At 39.1% G+C, this 8,572-nt stretch overlaps 1 non-coding gene across 1 annotated transcript; it reads left to right on the top strand.

Moving 5' to 3' along the window:
• The first annotated feature begins 7,901 nt into the window (after positions 1-7,901).
• Positions 7,902-8,008, top strand: LOC119509685. The gene has a single exon (XR_005211751.1). It is a non-coding gene; the product is annotated as a U6 spliceosomal RNA (small nuclear RNA).
• Positions 8,009-8,572: the final 564 nt, after the last annotated feature.

The following is an 8,572-nucleotide window of genomic DNA, read 5'->3' as shown; positions in this document are numbered from 1 at the left end:
AATGACGTTGACCTTAAGTTCCTTAACAATGGCTTAGCCAGACAGAACTTCTGTGTGTAGTTTAGGTTTTATTCTCTACGATAAGAGCCTTATTGACAATATTTTGTGTGCAGCCTTTCTGGGTAGCTAGTAAACTCTAAGAGGGGCCCAGACCTCCGTGAGTGTCATGGGGAGAGGCTGTCCCATATCAAAGGTCAAGGCCAAGTCCCAGGGGAATGAACAACATGTTTGGCAATGCCCAGTTGGTCTGCTTGGTGGGATTCTGTGTAACTTCTAACTCTTCTGACCCCTTAGGTCTTCCCAGCTTCTGTGGGGGCAGAGTGAGAGCCAGTGAGTGGGGCTGGTATTTCTCATTTACTCAAAGTGAGTGGGTGTGTCTCACTAGGAGATTTGCTGGAAATGGGCTGACCTTGCTTCTCAGAACTTCTTGATCTTCCAACTTCCTTCTGGGTCTGGGTCTAACTAGGATCTGGATTCTCAGCCAAAAGGGAGAACACAGAGCTCTGAGATATGCAGGGAGGGAGCCTACCAGCTGTGGTGAGAAAGATCTGAACATGGCTGGGAGAAAACATAAACACTTTATGATAAAAGGATTTTACTCATAAATCAAAGACCAAAAGGAAATCAGAGAAGGATTACATGAGCCCTCAGACAACAGGCCTAGCCAGAAATACATGGAATTTTGATCTAGCTAGGAAATATACATAACACACGTGGAAATGGAGGGGACCACTGGCACATGTGGATTATTCACGCCAGTGGAAAGCAAATCTCCTTTACTAGCGCCTCAATCAATCAGCAAGTATTTACTAAGCGTCCACTACAGGCCAGCCTCTCTGCTGGGATACAAGACCTCAAGAAGTTTATGGTCTAGGTGGAAAGCCGAGACAAGTTCTCAGGGAAGAGAGAACAACACGGAGGGCCACAAAAGCAAGGATACCCACCTAAATGGCTAGGGAAATTTGTGCAGGGTAGATTTCAGGTCATGCCTTGAATCCCAAGTGTTTAATTTTTCTGTATTTTGAATGAAATTTAAATCTACTTGTTTTGGTCAGGGTACTTGGTTTTAAGCAATAGAAACAGACTCTGGCTGATTTGAGAAGAAAAGAAACCTAATAAAAGCACAGCTAGGGGGCCAAGGAATCAGGTTCAGAAGATAGGCAGGAACCATAAGAGCCTAGAGAGCAGAAACCACCGCTGGATAAACCCCATTGGAAAAAGCAGGTGAGGGTGGCACTGTCATCACTGCCAAGCACAGGAAATGAGAGTTCCTACAACCACGCCACTGCACTGGACACATGGCATTGAAACTCATGTTCACTATTGGTGGATGTTTTTTTTTTTTCAGGTAAAATTTACAAAAACCAAAATCCGTGAATCATAAGTATACTAGTTAACGTGTATTGACAAATGCATACACCTGTGTAATCCAAGTCACTATCAAGATACAGAATATTTACTTCAGAAAGTTCCCTCCTACCTCTTCCCACTCAATCTGCACCCTCACCCCAAGAGGTAACCACTGATCTGATTTTTTTTCACCTTATATTAGTTTTGCCTGTTCTGGAACTTCATATAAATGAGATCATATATTTCATATTCTTTTTGTGTAGGGTGTTTGTCATTCTCAGCATAATGTCTAAGACTCATCCTTTTTGTTGCATGAATTAGTAGTTCATTCCTTTATCTTGTTGATTATATCCCATTTGCATGAATAAAGCATAGTTGGTTCTCCCAATATCTTGTTGACGGACATTTGGGTTATTTCTAGTTTTTAGCTCTTATAAATAAAGCTGCTATGAACCTTCTCGTACAAAGCTTTGTGGATATATGCTTTCATCAGCTAAATACTTAGGAGTAGAATTGCTGAGTCATAGGGTAGGCATATGTTTAGTTTTATAAGAAACTTCCAGACCTTTTTTCAAACTGATTGAACCATTTTACGATCTGACTAATAGCATATGAAAGTTCCCATTGCTTGACATCCTTACAACATTTCGAGTTTTCAATCTTCTTAATTTTAGCCATTCTGGTGGGTGTGTAATGGGATCTCATTGTGATTTTAATTTACATCTTCTTGATGATTAATGATGTTGAACAATTTTTCATACGCTTTATGGCTAGTAGTATATCTTCTTTTGAGAGGTTCCTGTTCACATATTGTGTCCCTGTTTAATGGAGTTATCTGTGTTGTTGTTTTTGAGGGTGGAGAGTTATTAATATATTCTAAATAAAAATCTTTTGTCAGACATATGTTTTGCAAATATTCTCTTCCATTCTGTGTCTTGCCTATTCATTTTCTCCGTAGTGGCTTTTGAAGAGCAGATGTTTTTAATTTTGATGAAGTCTAATTTATTACTCTTTTCTTATATGGTTATTAATTAGTACCTTATTGTTCCAGTTATCTATTGTTGAGTAACAAGCTACCCCAACATTAGTAATTTAAAATAACAGCAATCATTCATTTTGTTCACAAATCTGCAGTTTTGGGTCCGGCTCAGCCAGGACAGCTCATCTCTGTTCCCTGCAGCATCAGGTGGAGAAGCTTAAAGGCTGGGGGCTGGGACCATCTGAATGATCATTCACTCACTTGTCTGGCACTTGGCTAGAACCTCTGCTGGGTCTGGCAGTTAGAATACCTACTTACCTGTGGCCCTCAGGCAGCTTCTTGGCTCCCTCACAGCATGGTCACTGGTTCTTAGAGTGAGCTTTCCAAGAGAAGAAGATGCAAGTGCATGACATGTCTATGACCTAGCCTGGGAAGTCATATAGTACCACTTCTGCCATATTCTTTAGGTTGAGACAGTTGCAAAGGTCCACCCAGCTTCAAGGGGAGGGGATATACCCCACTATTCAAAGGGAAAAGTGTCAACCTGACATTTTAAGAAGTACATGTAGGATGAGATATATTTGGTGGCCATCTATATGAATATAATCTGCCACACCCAGCCAAGCAACTTTGCTCCCAAGTTGTTAAGATATATTGCTATGTTTTCATTCAGAAGCTTTTATAATTGGTTTTCATATTTAGGTCTGTTATTAATCACAAATTAACTTTAGGTAGAGTATGGATAGAATAAGTTTAATTTTATTTTTCATTTTATTTTTCTACATGGATATTCAGTTGTTCTAGCATGTCGAAAAGACTTTTCTTTCCCCCATTGTGTTGCTTTGGTGTCTTTGTTGAAAATCAGATGACTATATACAGGTTGGCCTATTTCTTGCCTCTCTGTTCTGTTCTACTGATCTTTTATCAACTTTTAGGCCAATATCACAGTCTTGATTACTTGTTTTCAAGATTACCTTGGATATTCTAGATCCACTGCATTTCCATACTAATTTTAGAATCAGCTTTTCAATTAAAAAAAACTCCTGCTGGGATTATGACTGGGATGACATTGAATCTATATATCAATTTGAGGAGAATTGGTATCTTAAAAAAAATCAAGTCTTTCCATGCATGAACATGGTAAATACAGTATAATGAAAAACTTGCTTGGTCTTTGTCCTCAGTTCCTGGGGAAGCATCTGAATCTTTGGAATTTCCTGTGATAGGAGTGTCTTTTGTTTTCATGGTGGGCCCAGGACCATGCCTGATAGTTCAAATGACAAAAAAATGACAGGGGAGGGGAGGAGCTAAGATGGTGGCATAGAGAGGTGTGGCATTTAGTTAGTCCCCTGGAGCAACTAATAAACAACCAGAAACAACTAGTAAATAATCTGGAACAACTGCTGGGGGACAACCATGACTGTCCACACATCATACACCAACCTGGATTGGGTGGAATGGCTGAGATAGCAGCACAAAATCTGTAAGTAAAAACTGTGGAACCATGTTGGGAGCCCCCTCCCCCCACCGCAGGCTGAGCGGCAGGGCCTCCCTGTGGGAGAAGGCAGCATTCTCAGAGTGAGCGAATGTAGCTCAGCTCAGCTCCGACTGAGGTTTTAATTAACAAATATGGACTGCTGAATACAAACAACAAACACAGACAAGCAGCAAAGTACGCTGAGGTTGCTCCCACTGGAGAGGGGGTGGGGCTGACGGAAAGGAAAAAAATTAATTAAAAAAAATACGGAGACTTTTAAAGACTGACCTTAGAAAACCAGAAAATACCTGTGCCCTGGGAGGGGGAGTTCAGAAGCCCAGGTGCTCTATCTGACCAACGGGCAAAACTGGGGGCCTGTGGATGGGCTCTGAAGGGGGGCTTTCTTCCCCTTTTTCTCTCTCTCAACCTGAGTGGCTCAATGGAGAGAGCCTCAGCCATTTTCAGTTCACAGCCAGTGTTCTGACCCAGACAGGGGTGGAGATGACAGAGCCAGAGAGACAAAAAAACTATTGAAATGCAGAAAATAGCTCCCTAGGAGGTATATCTTCCCTAAGAGGAAGGAGGTAGGGCCAGGCTCAAAGGCCTGCCCTCCCTCAGAACTCAGACCCCAGGGCCTGCAGCCAAAACAGAAACCATCTAAGAATTAAAGGGGCCACACCTCTTTATATCAGTCTGGAGAGACAGGCTGACAGGTGCCACTTGCTAGGCAGGTTAGGAAAAGCACAGCAGCTAGACACCTCACAAGAAAGTCTGTCAAACTCTAAGACACACCTCAGGGAGACTTGAAACTGAATGTAACCCTATTCTGAGATCTGAACCCGTTCTGGTCTGGGAAAATCTGAGATAACCGGGGAAGCCAGATGCCTAGACAACAGAGGACTACAAACTACACTGGGAAGGGTGGAGATATGGCTCAGTCAAAGGAACAAACTTACACCTCAATCAAGATACAGTTGAGATATTGTTTCAGTTTAATGAAACAGTCAATTAAAGATTTTAAAACAAATATGTTAAATTAAATCAAAAACCAAATCAATGGGTTCACGGAAGATATGGCAAAAGAGATGAAGGATATAAAGAAAACACTGGGCAAACATAAGGTAGAAACCAAAAGTTTGGAAAAACAACTGGCAAAATCTATGGAAATGAAAGGCACAACTCAAGAGATGAAAAACACAATGGAGACATACAACAGCAGATCTCATGAGGCAAAATAAAACACTCAGGAACTGGAGAACAAGACACCTGAAATCCACACAAAAGAACAGATAGGAAAAAGAATGGAAAAATATGAACAACACCTCAGGGAATTGAATGACAACATTAAGCGCATGAATGTATGTGTTATGGGTGTCCCAGAAGGAGAAGAGAAGACAAAGGGGGCAAAAGCAATAATAAAGGAAATAATTAATGAAAATTTCCCATCGCTTATGAAAGACATAAAATTACAGATCCAAAAAGCGCGGTGTACCCCAAACAGAATAGATCTGAATAGACTTATGCCAATAATCAGATTATCAAACATCAAAGACAAAGAGAGAATCCTGAAAGCAGCAAGAGAATAGCAATCCATCACATATGAAGGGAGCTTGATAAGACTATGTGCGGATTTCTCAGTAGAAACCATGGAGGTAAGAAGGAAGTGGGGTGATATATTTAAGATACTGAAAGAGAAAAACCGCCAACCAAGAATCCTATATCCAGCAAAACTGACCTTCAAATATGAGGGGGAGTTTAAAATATTCTCAGACAAACAGACAATGAGAGAGTTTGTGAATAAGATACCTGCTCTACAGCAAATACTAAAGGGAGCACTACAGACAGATAGGAAAAGACAGGAGTGAAAAGTTTGGGACAAAATTTTGGATGATGTTGTCACAGCAATGTAAGTACACTGAACAAAGATGACTGTGAGTATGGTTGAAAGAGGAAGGTTAGGAGCATGTGGGACACCAGAAGGAAAGAGGAAAGATAAAGACTGTGACTGTATAACTCAGTGAAACCTAGAGTGATCAACAATTTTAATAAAATTTACAGATATGTTTTTACATGAGGGAGAACAAATGAATGTCAACCTTGCAAGGTGTTAAAAATGGGGTGGTATTAGAGAAAAAATAAAATCAATGCAATCTAGAGACTGTAGTTAACAGAAACATTATATTATGCTTCCTTTAATGTAACAAAGGCAATATACCAAAGCTAAATGTGTATAGGAGGGGGATATAAGGGAGGGATAAGGGACTTTTGGCATTGGTGATGTTGTCTGACTCCTTTATTGTACTTGCGTTTAATTCTGTCTTTCCTTTTGTTGCTTTTTTAGTTGTCATTTTTATTTCTTTCTTTTTCTTTTTCTTTTTCTTTTGTCTCTCTACCTTCTTTGACTCTTCCTCCTCCTTTGTGGAAGAAATGGAGATGTTGTTATATAGATTGTGGTGATGGTGGTGAATGCATAAATACATGATTATACAGGGAACCATCGATTGTTTACTAAGGATGGAATGTATGAACAAAATTGTCTTAAAAAAAAATGAAGTGATGAAGAAACCTTGAAGGCACTATATTGAGTGAAATAAGTCAAACACAAAAGGACAAATATTGTATGGTCTCACTGGTATGAACTAATTATAATGTGTAAACTCATAGACATGAAATATAAGTTACCAGGATATAGAATGAGGCTAAAGAATGGGGAGTGGTTGCATATTATGAGCAGAATGTTCAACTAGGTTGAACGTTAAGTGTTTAGAAATGGATAGAGGTGACGGTAGCATGTTATTGTGAGAATAACTAACAATGCTGAATGGTGTGTGAATGTGGTGGAAAGAGGAACCTTAGAGTTACATATGTCACCAGAAGGAAAGTTGGAGGCTAAAATATGGGAATTTATAAAACAGTGAATCTTGTAGTGGACACTGTCTGTGATTAACTGTACAAATATTAGAAATCTCTTTCATGAACTAGAACAAATGTATGACACTATAACTAGAAACTAATAATAGAGGAGTGTATAGGGGAAAAAAATATACCTATTGCAAACTATATACTACAGTTAGTAGTATTTTAACTTTCTTTCATCAACAGTAACAAATGTACTATACTAATACCATGAGTCAATAATGGAGGGAGGTGGTTAGGAATACGGGAGGATTTAAGTTTTCTTTTTTGTTTTTATTTCTTTTCTGGAATAATGGATGCACAGCTGTGTGATGGTACCATGGGCAACTGATTGTACACTTTGGATGACTGTATGGTATGTGAACAATCTCAATAAAATTGAATTTAAAAAAAAGTAAAAAACAAAATGACAGGGGAAGGCCAACCACACCTGCAGTTTTAGGGTCGGGGGCTGGCCTAACCAGAAAGACCAACCCATGTGATTAGAGGGCTGGGATTTTGAGCCACATCATATCAGCCCACCTCCCTGACCTCTAGAAGAGGAGAGGGACTACACATTGAGCTCAACCATGTGGACAGTGATGCTGTCAGTCATACCTACATAATAAGACCCCATATGAACTCAGGACACTCAACGCTCCAGTGATCTTCCATGATGGAGAAAATACATTACTGCTGTGCCAGGAGGGTGACTCTTTCTGACTCCATATGGAGAGGACACAGAAGCTTTCACTTGAGACCCTCCCATATCTTGTCCTGGATTACTCTTCTCTTGATTTATTTGTATACTTTTATTACAATAAAACCATAATTGTAAGTATATCACTTTCCACGAGTTCTTTGAGTCATCCTAGAGAATTATCGAACCCAACGGGGTGGTAGGAATCCCCAGATTTGTAGCCAGTTGGTCAGAAGCACAGGTGGCCTGGGCCCCAGGACTTGCAACTAGTGCCTGAAGGACAGTCTTGTAGAGGATTGCCCTTAACCTGTGTGGTCTGGCCTAACTCCAGGTAGTAAGGGTCAGAACTGGTTGAGTTACTACATTCTTTGCAGTTGCTGATTGAAGTTTCTGATATCAACACAGTTGGTGTCAGAAGCTGTGTTGTAGAAGTTGCAGAAGTTTTTAATACACTTACAGTACATCTCTCCATTTTCCTAGGTCATTTAAAACTATTCTCAGTGCTTGCTTCGACAGCACATGTACTAAAATTGGAACGATATAGAGAAGATTAGCATGGTCCCTGCACAAGCATGACACACAAATTCATGAAGCGTTTTGTATTTTTTAAGGAAAAAAAAACTATTCTCAGCAATATTTTGTAGTTTTCGGTGTAAAGTGCTTTTTATTTTATTAAGTTTATCCTTAAATATTTTATTGTTTGGTGATATTTTAAGTGAAAAAAATTTTTTTGCTTTTATTCTTTGATTTTTTTCTTTTGTGTTCATGGAAATACAATTGGTTTTTTGTATATTGGCCTTGTATCCTGCAACCTTGCTAAATTTAACTAGTAGTTTTATTAGTCATTATGTAGATTCCTTGGAATTTTCTGTAAAACAGTTATCTACAAAAAGAGAGTGTTATACTTTATCCTTTCCAATCTTTTTGCCTTTTTTTTTTTTCTTTTATTGCACTGTATTGGATCTCCAGCACAAGATTAAATAGAAGTGGTGAGAGGGCAGTCAGTATTTCTTGTGAAGTTAGCTATACGTTTCTTTGCTTTGATGTTAGCTATAGGTTTTACCATTAAGTATGATATTAACTGTAAGGTTTTTTTTGTACATGTTCTTTATCAGATTGAGGAAGTCCTTATTTATTTCTAATTTATTGAGTTTTTTTTTAAAATTATGAA

This window comes from Choloepus didactylus, chromosome 14 (assembly GCF_015220235.1).
Source record: "Choloepus didactylus isolate mChoDid1 chromosome 14, mChoDid1.pri, whole genome shotgun sequence".
NCBI classification, from domain to species: domain Eukaryota; kingdom Metazoa; phylum Chordata; class Mammalia; order Pilosa; family Megalonychidae; genus Choloepus; species Choloepus didactylus.
This window is presented reverse-complemented; position numbering and strand designations above follow the sequence as displayed.